Source organism: Anguilla rostrata, chromosome 1 (assembly GCF_018555375.3).
Source record: "Anguilla rostrata isolate EN2019 chromosome 1, ASM1855537v3, whole genome shotgun sequence".
Lineage (NCBI taxonomy): Eukaryota > Metazoa > Chordata > Actinopteri > Anguilliformes > Anguillidae > Anguilla > Anguilla rostrata.
Window position 1 is genome coordinate 13,873,837 of NC_057933.1, and position 19,829 is coordinate 13,893,665.

At 36.9% G+C, this 19,829-nt stretch overlaps 1 long non-coding RNA gene across 2 annotated transcripts in view; it reads right to left on the reverse strand.

Annotated features, from left to right (window-relative positions):
- LOC135248665 (uncharacterized) overlaps positions 1 to 19,829 on the reverse strand; it is a 291,561-nt gene that overhangs the window by 39,993 nt on the left and 231,739 nt on the right. The window lies entirely within an intron of this gene.

Below are 19,829 nucleotides of genomic sequence, written 5' to 3' on the forward strand. Positions count from 1 at the left end.
ATCCACTACTAAAAATCCCATTGAATGTTTGGATCGTTAAGTATTTACAATGCTTTATTTGTTTGTAAGTTACACTTGTTTACATCAAGTTTTAGCACTAACAATTTGTACAACATTTTTTTATTTTTATGATGACTCTTTTTAAGTCATTAATTAGGCCAATTCATGAATATATGGATTAGCGTGACCATGTCCCAGGATTCCCAGGGTGCGACTAAAATGGCCACATTTTTCATGTTCGATGCAAATTAAAGGAGTTTATAACCCAAAGGGATCCATAAATGAGTTTGCCCAACAAATGCCCAGCGGCACACATGGGTGGGATTTGAACTTATTAATAATAGATGTGTCTTTACAGAGCGCATCCTCTGAATTACAGCATTCCTGCATTCTGCGTGTAGCCTTTGGAGTTCCCCTCAGGAGGGGAATTGAAATTAGCAGGTGCTGGAAAGCTGCCAACCAAGCCTGGCCCACGTTAACAACCCTGCTGAGACTGCATGGTACCACAGCCACACCTAACATGAAGGCACATTTACACATCTTCTTGCCATTTCTTATGCCGTTTAATATTTTGGCTCGGGGGCACAGCCATTGAATTATTTAATATTTCTGATATTGTCATTATAATAATTCTAGCATAGCAGTGTGACAAAGGGGACATGACAGTTGTTTTATTGTAAACTACCTGCTACTTTAAGCTAGACTTTATGTGAATAATTTATTTTCAAGTCATGACAGACACAAGGTCATGGATGTATTAACCTCATTCCCAAACGATGAGTACAAAATAATGAGATGGTCACATGATTTACAAATAAATAAAACTGTGACATCAATCAAAGTTGTGAAACTTCTGAACACAAACTTCAGGGTGGGGGGTGGGGGTGGAGGGAGGAATTATATCTGTCATTCATTGCAGTTGTCTTCAAGTACTGATATCTAAAATTAAATCACGCATCCCTGTCACAGAAATGGAAAATTCTGCTCTCTCATTAAACATGGCACTGTCAGTGATGAAAGAACCAGGGGAAAGCATTTGTTGTGGGGAAAGCTAATATGCTCCCAGATCATTTTTGTTCAGTAGCTGAACAAAACCCAGTACTCCAGTCTAATTTATTATTCCAAAAGGGGGGAAATTAAGAATCAGACAGTTAATTTAAACCCTATCAATTTACCCAACAAGGCCATTTTATGAATTTAAATAATATTTTCCCCCATCATTATAAGGTGGCAAGATACAGATATGCCTCAGCTTTGTATAATTTTGTATATACTGACTAAGATGAGTATCTCTGTATGAGTAAAGCCAACACACTGTGTGTGTGCAGGGGCACTGGCAGATTTAGTTGAATATGGTACAAACAGGACAAATCGGCTACAGGAAAAGGATGAACAGACTTTGGTGTACACTGAATTGATTATCTTTACATATTTAAAATTACTAATGAAGAGGTGGAAAAGCTGGTATTTTAGAGGACTATCATTATTGTATTCCAGTATACCAAATTGTGATGCTTCAAAGCCCAAGGGACTTGTTGAGATTACTATATGATGTATTACACTATGTGTGTTATACATCTCAAGGAGGGGCATTTTGGTTCTCCCTGGATTATATTGTTAGGTGGGAGTTCCCACATGCACAAACCTCTGATGAGGCAGCTATTTTGAATACAAAGTAGGACTCAAATACCGTATCTCTTCATTTAGCATTTCTTTCAAATTGAAATCAGTTTTTAAGAATGTGTATGACAGGATGTAAGCCTGCTTTAATGAAACCAGAAAGCCTGCAGAGTATAGCCAGAAAACTCACTAATCTTTTGTGAAATGCTCCCCATGTAAAGTTCATTTTTGAAGTTTTGAACTTGTCAAAATCTTTTATTTTATATCAGTGTGATATCTTCTTGCTGCTCTGTAAAATGTGCAAATTGAGAATACATGCTCTGCTTATAACCACACTGTTTATTTTGCCAGTCGATGAAGTTTGAACACAAAAAACTATTAATATAAAAGGGCTTTTTATTTTATTTTTTACAACAGCATGAGAACATCCACGATGTCAATCATTCAGTTGCAAATCAGTTATTAACTTTTTACTCTGTAAATCCATGGCTTAAGAAAGTTGCTTTATTGTCATACAGCACCACATTAATCTAGAATTTTTTTTTCTTTTTTAAAAATTATGTTCACTTTTCTTTAAAAAAGAAAATCCGTGCTCAATCTTCAGTAAATCTTCACCCCTTTTACATTTTATTGTAATCAAAACAAACATTTGGGTAAATGTCATAGAGAGAATTGTGGGTCTCAGTAAAAGCATCACAGAACCTTAACCCTCCTATTTTAATTTGAGTTATTCTCGTTTTTATTGTACCAGAAATACTGGATCACATATCTTTTTCTTTGTAAAATTTTATGGCTTTTACTTCTTTGGAGTGACTAGTTTGTGAGTCCGCACCTTGCTTGTAAAGATGGTTTTGTGGGTCAATAGCGTTATAGTCGCCTTTATGAAATGAAAAATAAAACATCTGATTTCTGATCAAGTTGGTTGAATAGTTTTGTTAAAAAAATCTGAAAAAATTATGGTCTTTGTAAATGGCCAAATGGAAATAAAAATTCACCATTTTTGGGTTATGTGGCTGTGTTGAATAGACATACACTGTGTGGGTCCATAATAGATGTGATCTTTCAACGTAATACGAGGGCTAAATCTGTATATGCAATAGTGTGTTTGAAAACATTTTAGAAGCACCAATAGCTTTATCAAGGAGGGTCCCCTGAACATTCAGTTGTGCTCATGAATTCCAAAGGAGTAATTTTATTACATTCCTTTAATAGGCTGAAAGAGACCCTTCTATTACAGCGATGGAGATTTTTTTTCTATCAATTCTAATTGTGGTGGGGTCCCTTAACCCCAAATTGTCAATTTTCACCGAATGAATACTGTACGTTAATTAAACTGGAAAATGGCCATGCTCAAAATTCACACAAGCCATTTGTTCTTCCAGTGAACATACTAGTTAAAAACAAAATTGGTGCTGCTAAAAATGACCATATTCATGAATTACATAATTAATGGGCATCCGAATAAAGCAAGGCACAGAAATTCTCCACGGTTTGAAAATCAACCCAGCCTGGTATGTAACTTCAAAGGTAGTGTTGACATTCTGTCTTCTCCACTGAGAGCATCTCATCAGACTTGTATAATTCTCCAGGGGTTGTCTTAAAACAGAAATAATTTTTTAAAAAACAGTAATGTTTTAAATCTGCAGGATATGAAAGAAGAAACAAATGCCTAAACCACCACTTCAATCAAAATGAGGTATTGTGAAACAAAAGTAAGCAGGATACTTGTTAAAATGACATCCAAAACCACCCTGAGGAACAACGCGTGAGTTTTCTTATCTCATTGATGAACACACACAGATAATCCCTATCTAGACAAATGCCTGAAAGAAAAAGATAATGAATAAAACATAAATTCTTCAATCAATTCAATCAGAAGCAAAGGAATACACATTGAGATAGAAGAAACATTTAATAAATTGGCCTCAAAAGTACATTATTTGAGTATCCTATTAAATCAAAATATGATTTTTCTCCGTTGCCTTTGCCATTTGCTAATTTAACTCCATCTCTAAAGCAAATAGAACTGATTTGCATATCATTCCGATATAATCCGACCAATTTTACAATCTACAAAAAATATTTCCACAGCTTTACAAACACTGAGCAAGATAACGCACTTGAAAGGTGTGCACAAAGTTGGTTTTTAATGCATGTATGAACAGCCTTGCCATGGGTCATGTGGATTTAATTGATACTTTTTAAAGAAAATTCTTTTAAAAAAGATTTTTAAACATACGCATACCAAAATGTCTATTGATAATTATCAATAGGTTAAGAATGAAAACACAGGCCTGCATCATAAACAAATTACTATGTGGTTCAGCTTTTGCCCATTGTTGAGATCTTTGAGACTATTTTAAAGGAAAAAAAGAACATATGGAATAAGGATATAACTATTTAAAAACCTGGTTTTCTGTTTCTTGCACAAAATATTTTAAAGGGGAGAGAATGATGTTTGCTTTACATATATCATGTAAAAAGAGGTGGTGTGATTTGTCTTCTCATTTAATGCTCAATGCTTTTCTTCTCCATTTTCTTCCATGCTGTGAGCCTCCATTTCCAGCCACTCAGTACAAGCAGTGCACACTACTGCACTGCCACTGGAGTGTAAATGAAATAGAGATGATCTGTGTTTGTCTGAAAGCAAACAAACATCCTGTGTGCAAACAAAACTTCCACTAGAATTAGTGTGCTTTCTTCCCATTTCAGTGTTTCCCAGAAGGCATTTGAGTTTGTGTCTGGATTGTCCATTGGTAACCTTAGGATGAGGAGAGAGAAAATGGATAACCACTGACACTGACACACACACACACACACACACACACACACACACACACAAGCTCATATAATGTGGCATGAGTGGGCAGTGGTATTATCCTCCTGTAAGGCAGAGTCTCATTTACAGAACAGTTATTAATTCAGTCACGTGTACATTACTTATTTATGTATGCTATAGCACTAGTGGAGATAAGTCCTTAGCTTTGAGTGTAAGTAATTAAATAATTTAAGCTTCACTCTCCTTTTATCCTCACTTTATCTGACATATGCATATCAGTGGCAGTATGCTGACAGGTGACATTCTATACTGCACTAAGTAGAAATTTATGCCAGTCTAACCCGAAGGGTAATTTAAAATAAACATGAACTCTGGGCAGCCAGACAGAGAATATTCAACAACCAGTACATGTATTAATGCACTTAATATAAATGGGATTCAGTGCAGGCGCTCGTAACAATAATTACAGTTCTCGAGACTTACCCTTTTCGATATGAGTTTTGAACCTTAAGGAAAATATTGACAATAGTGACCCTTCTTCTGAGACTATTGTTAAATAATGTAACGGCGAATTCCTTCAAGCGATGCATTCACCATGAAGGTAAATTAGGATACATTTTTTCAGGTTCTTTAAAACTTCATAAATATATTATGTAGTGAAATAATTGGTAACCTATGTGAAGAGAATGGAGAAATTACAGGAAGTGCTAAAATTAAATAAATATGATATTATCAAACAGTTTCATATTAATAGTTCAGAATGGATAGAAACATTAAAACAGAAGGATTAAGAACATTATTAATTAAACCCTAGTGCAGATAGCTGTATTAAATCAGTGGGGGGAAAGGAAGGCCTTTGGAATATATTATATGCTGTGAGGTTCATATGGTAACATAATGATAGTGAAATGAGACTGAATGCACTTGTAATGAGTCCCCTCCACCAATGTTTATAATTCTACTGAAGTGTGGGTTGTAGAGGCAGTATAATCACAAGAACAGTCGTAATTTACAGTGAAAGCAAACTGTAAAAGTCACTATATATGCGGCATATCTGCAGAATAATAAAATAGGCAAGAGCTGCAAGACAGCTAATTCTGCAGTGCTTTGTAGTTTTACCTTTATTACAGCTGAATTTCATTGACTAGGAGCTGCACACGTTTGATTTTAGATTCAATTAAAAAAGACAAATATAATCTCAAAGCCAAGTAATGACTCCATGTTTCATAAAATAATTTAATTTAGAGTGGGCACTATAAAAATAATTTTCCCGACACATTCAGTCACTAATGGTGGTATTCTTGTTCTACTTGTGACATGAGATATTTTACAAACCCAACAAAGCACAAAAGCAGTGACGATAACTCCACTCAGCTCTCAGGCCCTCCCTCTTTTCCTGTTCTTCTTTCAATAGTTATTTCTCAAATTGCTATTTAATATATAAATATGACTGGAAAACTGTTCCCCAGTGCTTGTGATGTGGACCGCTATCTTTTCAAAAAGTCATTTTGACTTCCAAGTAAAAAACACCATTGGTCCATTCTAATTTCTCCATTAGAGGAGGGGCCTATGTGAAGCTGTTTTTGCTTCTTCAGCAGGGTGAAGTTTAGGTTATGTCACTTAAAATAAAAGATTATAATTTCTGTAACATCGTCCTCAATGTGCAGTATAATTGACATTTTCTCTGCTGCTTGCCTGCTAGCCCTGTCAACGTAAATTATCCGCAATTTGTCATCGCCGTGATAAATTTAACTATCCAGTGGTACTACAGCAATAGTGCACACTGTGGTGGCCTGTTCACCTCACCCCTGGCGCAAAACACACAGCACCGCTCTTACACAAATACACTTTTACATTAGCCATTAAACAGAAGGAAAACAAGGCAAATTAACAGTGCAGCACAGCAACTGTGTGGGCAGTGACACGATTTTCGTCGTTTTGCCTCTGTGCTCAAGCACATTGGATTTGAAATAAAACTATGAATATGAGGTTAAAATGCCGACCGTCAGCTTTTATTTGAGGGTATTTACATCCATGTTGGATTATCCATGTAGGAATTACAACCCCTCTTAATACATACTCTGCACTGTAGTTACATAACCCCTTAACCTCAACCCAATTCATTGTTTCATCATTACACACACACACACACACACACACATATATATATATATAGTCTACAAACATATAGCATTTGCTGATAACGCTATTTTTTAATTCTATGGAATATGTTGCTGTATATTGATGATTCGGGTGTGCTCTTTATAATGTAATGTATCTGGCTCTGAAAAGTTAAAGGCAGAAAGTTGCTTGATGGCTCATCCTCTTAACGCATTGTTCTGCGGCATGGACGATCCCTATGGCAATAGACAATTAGCTCTAGTGTTTCTTCCTATTTTTTTTAATGTTCCCCCAACCCAATAATTCATTGTCTGTGCCTGATAAATATATTCCATTACCCATCTACAGTTGTTTGCGTGGCAAAAATTGCTCCTTGTCCTGCTATTATTTTATCTGACAATGTTACTTTATTAAAAGGGAATCAGTTAACACATTGCTTCATTATTTAGTCAAATACTTTACCTTGTTTTAATAGGAAGGCTGTAGCAATTCTTTTGTATTTATACTGAGCAGTGCACTTTTATACGTATGTTCAGGGGTTCCTGGTTCAGCAATGATTCAATTTTAAAAGATCTTTGTTTGAATTTCACTGGGTTAAAGAAGCAGTATCAGATTCCATGCGTTCATGTTTTGCTTTGAATGTGTCATGTTACCAGAGCCAGATGAAGTCTAGTTCCCTCTGACAGTTTCATACCATACTACACAGACACTCAATAAAAAAGCAGGAAGAGCAAAAATAAATCAATGGCGTCTATCATATCTCCTTCAACATGGGCTACAACCGACTAGCATTTCAGACAGTCAATAAAGTAATTCCTCTCCTGTAATGCTGCATTGCAGTGGAGAGGCTGACTGAAACACAAAGCCGTCGCATCTAGCAGTGCCTCACAGTCCTTCCAGATGGCTTCATTCTAAAGCACACATGTTCAATTCTCGCCAGATGCACACAACTTGCAGGCAAAATTAAATCTTTTTTTTAATGCTATGTTATTTGATTATTATGTTTCAAAGCTCTACTTGCATAGATTATTATAACCCACCAGCTCTTTATAATAAAACACGGTCTCATCACTACATTCAGCCAAATCGAAATAGCACATACCAGACTGATCAGGTTTTCAACTACACAAAAATCAGTTAAAATATATGGCAGAGAGAAAAAAAGTGTCACCAATAACCTATGGACCGGAACATAATATATAATTATTCAAACAGAGAAAAAGCTTCTTTTGTCATGTTGACCAGATCCACTAACTAAATGGATAGGATATCGGAGAGGAGATTAATCAAATGAGTATCACAGTCCTCCATATCTGATCAAGACAGATGTGATCTATCTCTGCGGGAAAGCAATTGGACAGTGTGCAGCATCCGTGACAATGGGGGGCAGCTGAATTCCCTGGGTGACCTATTTTTTTCTGCTTTGTCAATGCGCAGTTCCTTCACCTTGCATTGTGAAGTCACTACAGTCTGCTGATACTGACAGCTATTAGAAATAGCCCTTTTCTGTGCCACTGAAGTGACTGCTTCCTGGATGATAATGACAGAGATGGTAAGCCATCATTTATATAGCTGTATTTAAAGGCATTCTGCCTGGGGCTTTAGACAGAGTGAACAGATGCTGGGGTCAGTGCTTCTATTGTCCATACATATACTGTGTCAGCAGTAGGCATTGGAAAACCAAGACCATGTTGTTGGCTAACTCCTACTTTCAGTAATATACTGTCATTATAACAGTGACTGGTGGTATCTTTAACAAAAGTCATTTGGAAATAGAAAGAAAAAAAAACTAAAAACATTGATGTATTCACACCAACTGCATGTATATTTACCACAGAATACAACAGAGACTTATACATTTGGTGGTTCTATCTTGTGGTGCAATGGTCAAAATAAATTGCATTGCCTTGAATAATTGTGACACTGTATGTTTCAAAACTATGCAGCATTAGTTTCAAAGATGTAGCATGTGACTGTAATGGGACTGCAATCTAATGAGCAAAATCTGGAATCTAGACATCTAGAGGGGTGGAAATCTAGGTTGGGAGATGTTTAGGCATAAACGAACAAGGTTAACACCAATATTGCTCCAGATATAGCACATCTACATCCTAGTCAGCTTGAAAACTTTCATTTTTCAACAAAATGTAGTTGGGTTTTCACCAGAAATCCAAGACAGCATTTTGCTGGCTTTTCACCACAAAGTAAAGTTCACTGGGAATGATTACATTCCAACTGTCAATAAAATGAAGATTATCCTAACATAAATATCACACAAAACTGGGATTCAAGTAAAGTATTTGCATATTATTCAGTGTAATATGGTCTGTTTTTGTCTTTGTGCTATGAGTTGCACTGTGGCACAAAGTGAAAAGAGAGCTCACTGTTTACAACAAACCCAACGTAAGATATATGATGTGGGTTGATTCGAGAATAACTGATTAGCCTTCAGGTTACTGCATGTAGAATTTTAGGGAAAGGCTCTTGTAATCTGTTTGCTTCCAAATCCTCTATTACACAGAGGTAGATCAGGTCCTGATAACCATCTTGTTTGGAGTATAGCCATGGTTGTACTTTACTTAATCACTGAGGCTCTGGAAACAAAAGACTTATACCTAGATGAACACAGTTCTAATTGCCAACTGATGTAAACATCTTATTTTTATGTACAAATATATTTAGAAATGAAATTGCAGAAGGAAATCATGACAAAATAAAAACAAATTAAAAAACATTGATTAATGTATTATAATACCAGAGAACAGTATACAAAATCCACATTCTGGTCAAAATTCAATATATCATCTGTCAATAAATATAAAATAAAAACAGTTCCTCTCTTATGCATCCCTAGAACCTCTGTTTCCTCTATCATCCAAATTCGTTCCTTGAATGTAATAACAGTGAATCTGTAAATATGCTTTGTGACAGAATTCCAGAAGGCACATCTAAGCTTTGGCATCAGAAAATGATTAGCATGGGCTGCTTATACTGACGAAGTGCTTGCATACCATCAGTGCCAAACCTTGATTCCAAGGGCAGCAAGGGCATTTTCTCATACAAATAAAAATTCTAATGCACCTTTATTTACAAAGACATGCATTTGGATAGGCAAACTAGACACAGGACATCACTGCCTTCGCAGTGCCACCTGACCACAGAGCACAGAAAATATCAATGGCTGTACTGGCGGAAGGAATCCCATTGAAAAAAGTCAGTGGAAAGGCACATAGCTACATTTAGACATGGGGGGCGAGTATGTGGACACCCATTCTAAATAGTGTTTTTGGCTATGTCAGCCATACCCATTGCTAACAGGTGCATAAAAACAAGCATTCAGCCATGCAATCTCCATTGACAAACATTGGCAGTAGAATAGGACGTACTGAAGAGCTCAGTGTCTTTCAACATGGCACTGCTATAGTATGTCACCTTTCCAACAAGTCAGTTTGTAAAATTTCTGCCCTGCTAGAGCTGCCCCAGTCAACTTTAAATGCTGTTACTGTGAAGTGGAAATGTATAGGAGCAACAACAGCTCAGCCACGAAGCGGTAGGCCACACAAGCTCATAAAATGGGACCGCTGACTGCTGAAACATGTAGCACATAAAAATCATCTGTCCTCGGTTGCAACACTCACTACAGTTCCAAACTATCTCTGGAAACAACGTCAGCACAAGAACTGTTTGTCAAAAGCTTCATGAAATGGGTTTCCATGGCAAAGCAGGCATACACAAGCCTAAGATTACCATGTGCAATGCCAAGCACCGGCAGTAGTGATGTAAAGCACACCTCCATTAAACTCTGGAGCAGTGGAAATGCATTCTCAGGAGTGATGAATCACACTTCACTATCTGGCAGTCTGACAGACAAATCTGGGTTTGGCAGAATGCATAGTGCCAACAGTATTGGCCAGAATAGTGCCAACTGTAAAGTTTTGTGGAGGAGGACTACTGGTCTGGGGCCATTTTTCATGGTTTGGGCTAGGTCCCGTAGTTTCAGTAAAGGAAATCTTAATGCTGAAGCTTACAATCACATTCTAGAGAATTCTGCACTTCCAACTTTGTGGCAACAGTTTGGGGAAGGCCCTTTCTTGTTTCAGTATGACAATGCCCCCCCTGCATTTGGAATCAGATGTTCAACATGTACCTATGGGTGTGATGTACAGGTATCCACATAGTTTTGGAAATGTAGTGTATGTTTTCCTGGGCCCTGAAGGAGGTGAGGATGGTGGGCAATGGTCTGGGAACTTCAGATAAACATTATTGTTCCAAGCCTGGGAATATAATATAATTATTATTATTTGTCCTGTACCTGGGAATTTCACCCGACAGCCCAGGATTTTAACATGGCCAAAAATGTTTTAAAAATTCAGAAAATACATTGTGATCATCAAGATCAATGACCAATCAAACACAATTCATATTATATTGTTTGTGCTGTACTTTCTCAAGACAGACAGTGCTTGCAGTGCTCACGTGTCCCTGTTAATTTTTGGTCAGAATTGTGATGCTGGGCAACTCACTCCCAACCCATATACAGTACATGTGCCCCCATGTGGTCAGGGGTTCGATTCCCTGCCATGGCACTTTGTTCCCACCTCCAACACTCTGTTTTTCCCCTGCAGAACGAAGTGTAAAAATACATTACTGCTTGCTCTCCTTAAAAAAATAATTAATACATGTATTATTATTATTATAATAATTTTAATACTAGAGCTAATAATAATACATTTGGATTGAAAAGCAAATCCATTCTGGCCAGGAAATACTGTCGTCCATACTCCTCCATGGTATGTGCTGACACAGAATTGATAGTCTCCAGTTAATACATCAGGAGTAGGTGACTGTAAAATCTGCTTCCATGGTTCTGCTTTACACAGCGCTGATGTATTGCTGTTGAAATGCAGTCTTCAATATAGATGAAACCACATGAAATATCTCAAAGGCACCAAACAGATTTAAACCAACGCGAAACCAAGCTGATTTCTCACAGCTGCTTTTCAGGATATACATCAGAAGGGAAGAATTCTGATGTCAAAAGTGAAAGGTTTGTATTTGCAAATATTCTAGGAATTCCTGGTTTTTGGAGTTCATGAAACCAGGCTAAATCCAGTGAGAATCATTGCCATAGCAACACATCCAGGACCGTGAACCTACCTCAAAGCAAGCTATACCTGACTGCAAGTCTAACAATAGAGAAGTTGATGTAATGACAAATCAAGCACTATATTCTCCGTTCTGAAAAAGCACCTTGATAAACTTTCAATTGACCCTGGGCTAGAGGATAGAGAGAACTTTGGTTAAATCATTAAAATATCATTTAAATACTTAATGATATAATGATTTTTTTTCTGGTACTGAACTCCAATTACTGCATGTAACATTTTGCCTTAGGCATTTTTAAGGTATTTTAAGACATAGCTCTGTCAGCTTGTTGCAGAATTAAGCCTTGAATCTACAACAGAAAACCATCTCTGAAAGTACTGTATAGCTGCAAAGAATCACCTGCCCCAATTTCTATCACTCAGTGTAGTGGATTATTTTATAGGTGGGTTTTCAGAAGGATCAGAGTGTGGCTTTCAGAGAAATAATCCCCCCAGTGGTTATCACATTCAGCAACTCTGCACAATTGTGCTCAGCCAAGAGGCTAAATTTAGCCTGAGATTGCTGCATTTTCCGCACAAGATTAATGGCGTATAATGGCTAGTGAACTGCTGGTATAGACAGGGCTTGTATTGATTTCGGGCTGTGGAGACTCAATGGACATAGCGTTATTCCTCATTAGCAAATAAATAGGTGCTCAAAGCTTCATCTGATCAGGGAAGCATTACACAGGGCGCATACATGCATGCATCTTTCTGCTATAGCAGGCACAAATTCAAAAACAATGAGAATGCAGAACTGGAGACAAGTCTGCTCGGTGAGAGGAGAGAGGATAAACAAAAGAAATTGCACAGCAGACCTCCTCCAGGAAAGATGAGTGTATAGGATTATTAATATATTGTATCAGACTTCCCTTCAGTCCTATTGTAAAAAATAGGACTGAAGGGCTAGAGCTTTTTCTCAAACAAAAAGTTCTAGCTGCTCTCCATTTGCACACAATGTATCTCATTAAAAACACACACACACACACACACACCAAATTTGATCCTAAATTCTCATGGGAAATTTTCCATGTATTAACATGATTTTGCAGATGTGCAAATATTACCAATTGCTGTGTGCATCTTTGCAGTTTTAAAGCGGAAAACATGAAACTAATGGCAAAAATAAAATGGATTTATAAACTATTCTAATCCATTATGCTGATGCTATGTTGAAACCACAGTAAGCCATTAAAACATGACATTGGTGTGACATTACAGGTGCTACTCTCTACTTAAAAGAAATGGTCTCATGCAATGCAATCTAAAATGTGGTCAAATGGGAACACACACAACTATTATAGTCAAGGCTATGTACTCTGCTATCCAATTAGCCTGTAATTCCAGGGAGTTTTTTTTCTTGCCAGTGTTGCCTGTGGGGATTTAGGTCAGGGTAAACTGTGGAGCGTATTGTGACAAATAAACATAAATATATAAATCCATTTATATAAATAAAATTTGATTAGAAAATTCAGTCCTTAAGAAGTCAGATTTGAAGTCTTCTACAGAATAGCTCTTAAACATATCATCCCAAATCATCACATAACAATAACAAATGATGATGGGAATGTATCCAGCTTGCAATTCACATAGGAGCTGCACAGATTCAGCCATTAGCCACCTTGTCAGATATTGCTATGATAATTGGACAGTCTGGTTAATAAATCAACCAGTTATCACTGCACCTCACACTTGTTATCTCACTCCGTCTGTAGTACCTCCTTCTTTAACACCTGGAAACGACAAACCCAAAATAAAATGGTTACTATTCTTGAGCTGTTTTGACAGTAAATTTTGGCTAGTTGGCAAATGGAAATGGTTTTCTTTGCTTTGCTTTTAACCAGCAAACTATAGTAGTGTAATGTACTCTTGAGGTTCTTGGTACATTTGAAAAGCAAAGGAGAGAGGCATTTTGAGATGTTTGGAAGTTTTAAAAACATGTGCACTCAACAAATCTGAAACAGAAGTAGCTGCAAGACATTTCCAAGTAATGGATCCTCCTTATCCATAGCAATATTCATCCAAATTCCATCTGCATGGTAAAGCTTTGTTGGAACTTTAATTGTAAACTGGTGGTGCAGTCCTGGCTGGCAGGTCATGAGATATTTCTGCAAATATCCAAAATAGCCTGCATTGTGCACAAAAATCTTCTAAGCCAATTGATAACATACACTAAAATTGGGAAAGCTATACTTTTTTTTTTTGGTCGAACTTGAACAAATATTCAGCAAAACAAATATATGTATTATAAGCATGATATATCAATACTTTTGCCTGTTCAAAAAGTGCCCAACTGCACTTTCTTTTTATCCCAGAAATTCTTTTAATGACAACTGTGACAGTACTGCTGAGTTATCAGCAGCTTCAGTACTGGGATAAATCACTATAATTAGAACTCTCTCAGACCATAACATTAATTACACTGCTGTACATTAAGCAAACAAACCACATCTGAAATGCCCATAGCAGCTTAGAGGTAGGACAGCTGTTCTCTATGTCATCACATTTCACTGGAATATTACTCATTCAAATCACTTGCTGTCAGATATTTCAGCACATTACCAAGAGGGGAAAAAACATTTTTTACTACAACATTTTATTCATTTATAAATTCTGTTAAGATTGCCATGGATCTTAGGCTTCTAAATGATTACAGCCTTGTGTTTCACATTTCACTTAATTTAAAATGAAAATGACTGTGACTAGACAAACCACAAGCTGATATGCTCATAAGATTTTTTAAACAAGATTTTTAAAACTTGTTAAGATAGCTATATGTTATTGCAATTTCTGTTCACAGTAATGAAACAATCTGGCAGTAAAAGACCAACTTGTGTTGTCAAGTATTGTCTCTTCGAGCGTATTGTATTTGAGAGCCAAAAGTAATCCATCATAACACAACTGCATAGAGCTCTTAATCAAGTGTGTGCCTTGTCAATTGAATTTTAGAATTTTTCTGAACTAAAACAAAATATATATATTTTTTGTCATTACCTCTGCCAAGGAGGCTATGTAATGATACCCATCCATTTGTTTGTTTGTCTGTCTGTCCGTCCTTTCGTTTGTCCAATCCTGTGTGACAGACATCTGAAAAGGTGACGTCTCGATTGCCATAGAATTTCCCATGAATTGGCATCAATGTACCAGAAATGGACAACGGGACCTATTACTTTGATATTTGGGTAACATACAGAGGTACTGTAGGTGTTTGTTGAAAGGAAATGCAGGAGATGGGTTCTTGCAGATGACTGCATGTGTTAAGACATTTTTATTATTAGGAGCCATTAAGAAGCATGTCATTGTAGGTAATCTGACTATTGTGACTCAAATTTAGTAATTAGGCATATTGAAATTGTATTTTCTTTTCGAAAAGTTGCATATTTTAGAAATAAGATGAAATGTGATTTATCGATCCACAATATTGCATATACAAGAATATTAAATAAATAATTAACTTAGTGTTCAGCCCATTTGTTATAACAAATGTAATTAATTACAGGCACATTTTTGATCAAAAATGCACAATGAGTTTAATGCAGTATGACTGTGTCTGATAAGAGTCAACAAAAGGTAATGAAACACTTATGTCTCTATAAGGTACTTCAGTTAAGTACTGAATTTCAAGTACTCATCATGACAAACAATTGTGAAGAACAAGCAACTGCAGAAAGGAAAAATAGTTTCATCGTAGCCAAAAAGAGCCAATTGTTCAGACCATGATACAAAACACAACAATGTATCATATAACACACAAAACTATATTTATCTAGACAACAGGGCTCAATAGCTTATCAAAATATAAATCTTTAAACTAATCAATATTTATTGAATTTTCAGAAGTCTTACAACATATACCACACTTGCTCTGACCTCATCTTTAGAAGAGAACAAGCCATTACACATTTTAGCTGGCCCCAGAAATTCTGAAGTAGCTTGAGACATAAAGCATTCCACATGCCATTCAAATGTTCAGACGCTGCGTACTCACTTTCTCACAACTCAATTTAAGCACAGGCTGTGAAGAGGTGGGCTGTCCAGCTGTGGACTGGAGATGGCAACCGATTCTGCAGAACAGGACCGAGGCCAGTTTGTTCCCGTCCTGCAGGGTTTGCCAGGCTCCAGAGATAGAGTAATGATTGGAGTGCACCGGGGCCTGAGTGGGGGGCCCTCGATAAGCCACTTTTTTTTATCTCAGAGCGCTGAAGGGAAATATTAAGTTGTTTCTTTAGGTCAAATCCTTATCATAGCAGAGTACAGCATGTGCATCAATAATGTAGAGAGCACAGAAAATCACAGTGCGGTGAGTAAATCACTGGTCTGTAGTGCAACGTTGGGTAACCTGAAAAAAAAAAACCCAACGTGTTCTGAAAGTGCTGGACATCAACCTAACCTAATAGGGTATGCATTCACTTACAAAACGTATGCACATATGAAAGATCTTTCAAACTTAAACGTAAGTGGAAATGAAATTCAAATAAAGAAGGGGAAAAAAAAGAAATTTTATCATTTGCTTCACATATAAATCCATTGGAACAGCTCACTACCACACAAAAGCTCAGTTCACACTCACCTGGATCTCGAAATAACTCGCTTTCTACCGTGTGGAAAAAAAAAAAAAAACCAACCGTGAGCATTTCAGTTTAAGGGTGAAACCCTGTCGTGGCCGCAGACTTCGATATTGACACTGATCCTTCACGGCAAAGTGCATCTGCAGACTAACGGGATAGCAGCGGCAGCGTAATCGTGTGAGAAAACGGGCTTATTGGAGAGATTTCTCTCCCCTCCTGCTGCGGCCTGACATGATGTATTACCAGCAGATGCCAAGCGCGACAGGCCTTGCTTTATTTTCTGATAAATATCAGAACAATGTTGTTAGACTGTTCCTAAGATATTATAAATGGGCCCATTTTTCTTTTTAATCTTGTATATCCTAGAGAGGATTAATCTGTTGAGCTCTTATATAAGTGTATAACAGGATTTATATTACTATTAAGAAGAGAACCTGACAAGGAGGAGGACAGATAAAGGCTGATGATGGAGGCCTCCCAAATACCTTGTCCTTTTACCCCCTCCCCTAAGCCTTTTGCTTATGCACTGGCACTGTCAGCCAGACCCACATCCAACTTGTAAAAGACTGATGCGTATTTCCTGGCAAAAACAAAATTGTAAAGCAATGACTCATTTCACAAAAAGCCATTCATGTGTTTTTTTTGTTGTTGTTTTGTTTTTTTGCCAGCTAAAAGGCCCTTACACTTTTTAATGTATTTATTTAGTATTTAGTTTATATTTTGTATTTTTAAAATTTATTTTTTACCACATTTTATTGTCTTATCAATCACCTTTCAGAATATCATTGTGATAGTACATAATAATGTGTGCTACAATACCAATCAAAGTATGATTGACCTTTGACCATATCACAACTCTTAATAAAGTCTGAAAACTCTTAAAGCTAAGGAAAAGAAAAAAAAAATTATGACAAGTCAATGAAAAATGAAAGACAGTGTCAATTCCTTCAACTGAAATTTGTCAGATATGAGTAGTCTGCATTTGTGAGTTTTCCAAATTCACTTATTCTTTAGGTTCCATACACATTTTTTTAGATACTTTGAACTTCCATTATTTCATTTTCAGATAGGAAAAATTCATATGAATCACTAATGAATGTTGATTCTGGCTGTAAAACTGTAGTAGCCAGTGGTAGAGATACAGTAGGTATCATACAAAGCACATTCCTACAATCTGAATTTACTGTGAATGCAATAAAAAAAACTGCACGCATAGCAAAATGTTGTCATATTACTGTTAAAATAGGAGCAGATGCTGTCAAAAGAGATGTTACCAATGTGATCCGAGTACTTTCATGAGGCATATCACCCGGCACTAATAAACACACTCATAGAAAATTGTCTAGTAATATGTTTTTAATGAGCTGAAAAAGATGTGGTTGCATACTGGTCAATCACATCAGTCACATTACCTTTAAACAAGCTATTGTTCCGCTGTCATGGTGCATCATTATAGTCAATCATGAAGACGGCATGAGAATATTTTCAGACTTCAGTGAGAGCACCTTCGCTCAAAGTTTAATACTCTGGCCTTTTGACAAATTATGAAAATGACTTAACCTGAGCACAAATTTCATTTTTATCACATTGCTTTGATTCAGTGTTCTCCGTAAGATCAAAGCAGCATCCATTGTCAAGGTGAATATTACAAGTTACAAAGTGTTCTGACAGATATATATTTAGTAGACTACACAAAATGTCCAAGAAAACCCATTCTAAGCATTTAATATGTTAGCCCCAATGATCCAGCAGGCCACTGGCAGCTGACAGTTAAAATCATGGTGTCTTGGAGTCAAAAGCACAATGTATGGCATCACCCACTGTAACTGTAATGGGTGGCTATTGTCCTATAGTTGCCACCCTGTCAGGTAAGGCTATTGAGAAGTCAGAATGCCTACGAGGAAGGAATCATAGACAGAGCCAGAATAAGTCTGGGATGTATGGGATAATTATGCTGTGCATAACATTGTAAACCATCTGGACATTGACAGAATGCAACTCCATATGGTTCACATATTGAACAGGTAAAAAAAAATTCAATTGGTTTTCAAATGAATTACTTGGGATGAATTTGAACCTAGATTTAAAGATTGTCAAGTGCAACCATTCATCACAGCCTCCATTGTCAGTTCGCTAGAGCACGGACAAGCTGTACTCCAAAGCATGTGATGCCAGCTGCCATTTCACATCACACTGCAGTTAACAAGCTGGGCTCGCACACACTCGAGGAAGACACTTAAAGTGTTGCCCAGCAGACAGGTCTGCTGGATGAAATTCTCAGGCTCGGGAAAAAATTATATTATTCCTGGGCCCGGGACAATGATTTTTACCCCAGGTTCACAGGCCACAGTTCCCCCTGTTCTCCTGGTTGCCCCCACCCCGCCAGTGGTGGCCCTGCCAAAGAAGAATTACAGGTGCTCACTTGATCAATGGGAGTCACTGGTGCCTGTTAAAACACTGTAATCCCAGCCAACTAAGACTATTCCATACCTGGGTCAAATACGTATTTGTTTCGAATTCAAATATTTTTCTGTGCTCTATTTATCTTGCCAGGTGTAATTGGGCCTGCCAATATGACCAGAAGGCAGGGTTTGCACTTTTTGAGAGTATTTCATTGGTTCCAATACACCAGACAAGATCAGTAAAGCATAGAAATGGTCAGGACCTGTGAATTTGACCCAGGTCTGGACCCTTCCATCCATGGCCAATGTTAGAAGCCAATTGCACATCGCCCTGCAGGGCTGCTGGCCTCAGTAGGCAGGGTTTACATTCGATACCAGACCGTGAGGTCTGCACTACACCCTTGCTTTACCACCCAGTAATCTCCATAATTACATAATTTAAAATTAATTGCCTATACCTGATAAGTGTGCCAGTGAAATTAATGAGAGTGTTAACATGTTAAAGATTAAAGAAAAAAAGTACATTGCAGCCATATTGGGCATGGCAAGGAACCAAAATTCTGGCAAACCATTTATGAGCAGGGAAGTCTCTGCCTCATAAATATGCTAAATGTTACACAAATAAATGAATGACTTACTGAAACATAAAATCTCAAAATGTGATTGACTGCTACGGTGGGGATGTCCTTTACTAATCAAAATAATTATATGCATATCTATAAACCATAATGAAAATTTACAATTTAAGCAAAATTGCCTAATGCTGTCATACAATAAAAAAAGAAAGGAAAAACTATTATAAATGTCCTAATTACATTCATCAATAATGTATGACTCAATTTAGGTAATTAAGTATACGCTAGATTTAATTTTGAATCATTTCATTCATGATTTTATTTATTCAAGTTGGGTTGTCATGCATACAATGATATTGGAAAGTCTATCCTGTGAAACTGGAGATGGCTGTTTGCTATGAAATTTAATCACATGCATACATGTAACGGATTACAAGCATATATTCAGATGAGACCCGCTTGCCACTTATTGTGACAAGATATCTTGAATTATTCAATAAATTTCATATTTGCATTCATACAGTGTTCATGACAACAAATGAAAGATTATTTCGTCTTTTGTTTCATTGTATGTTTTTTGTGGAAAACATTGAGATATGAATTTTTCGTCCTTTGTCCAA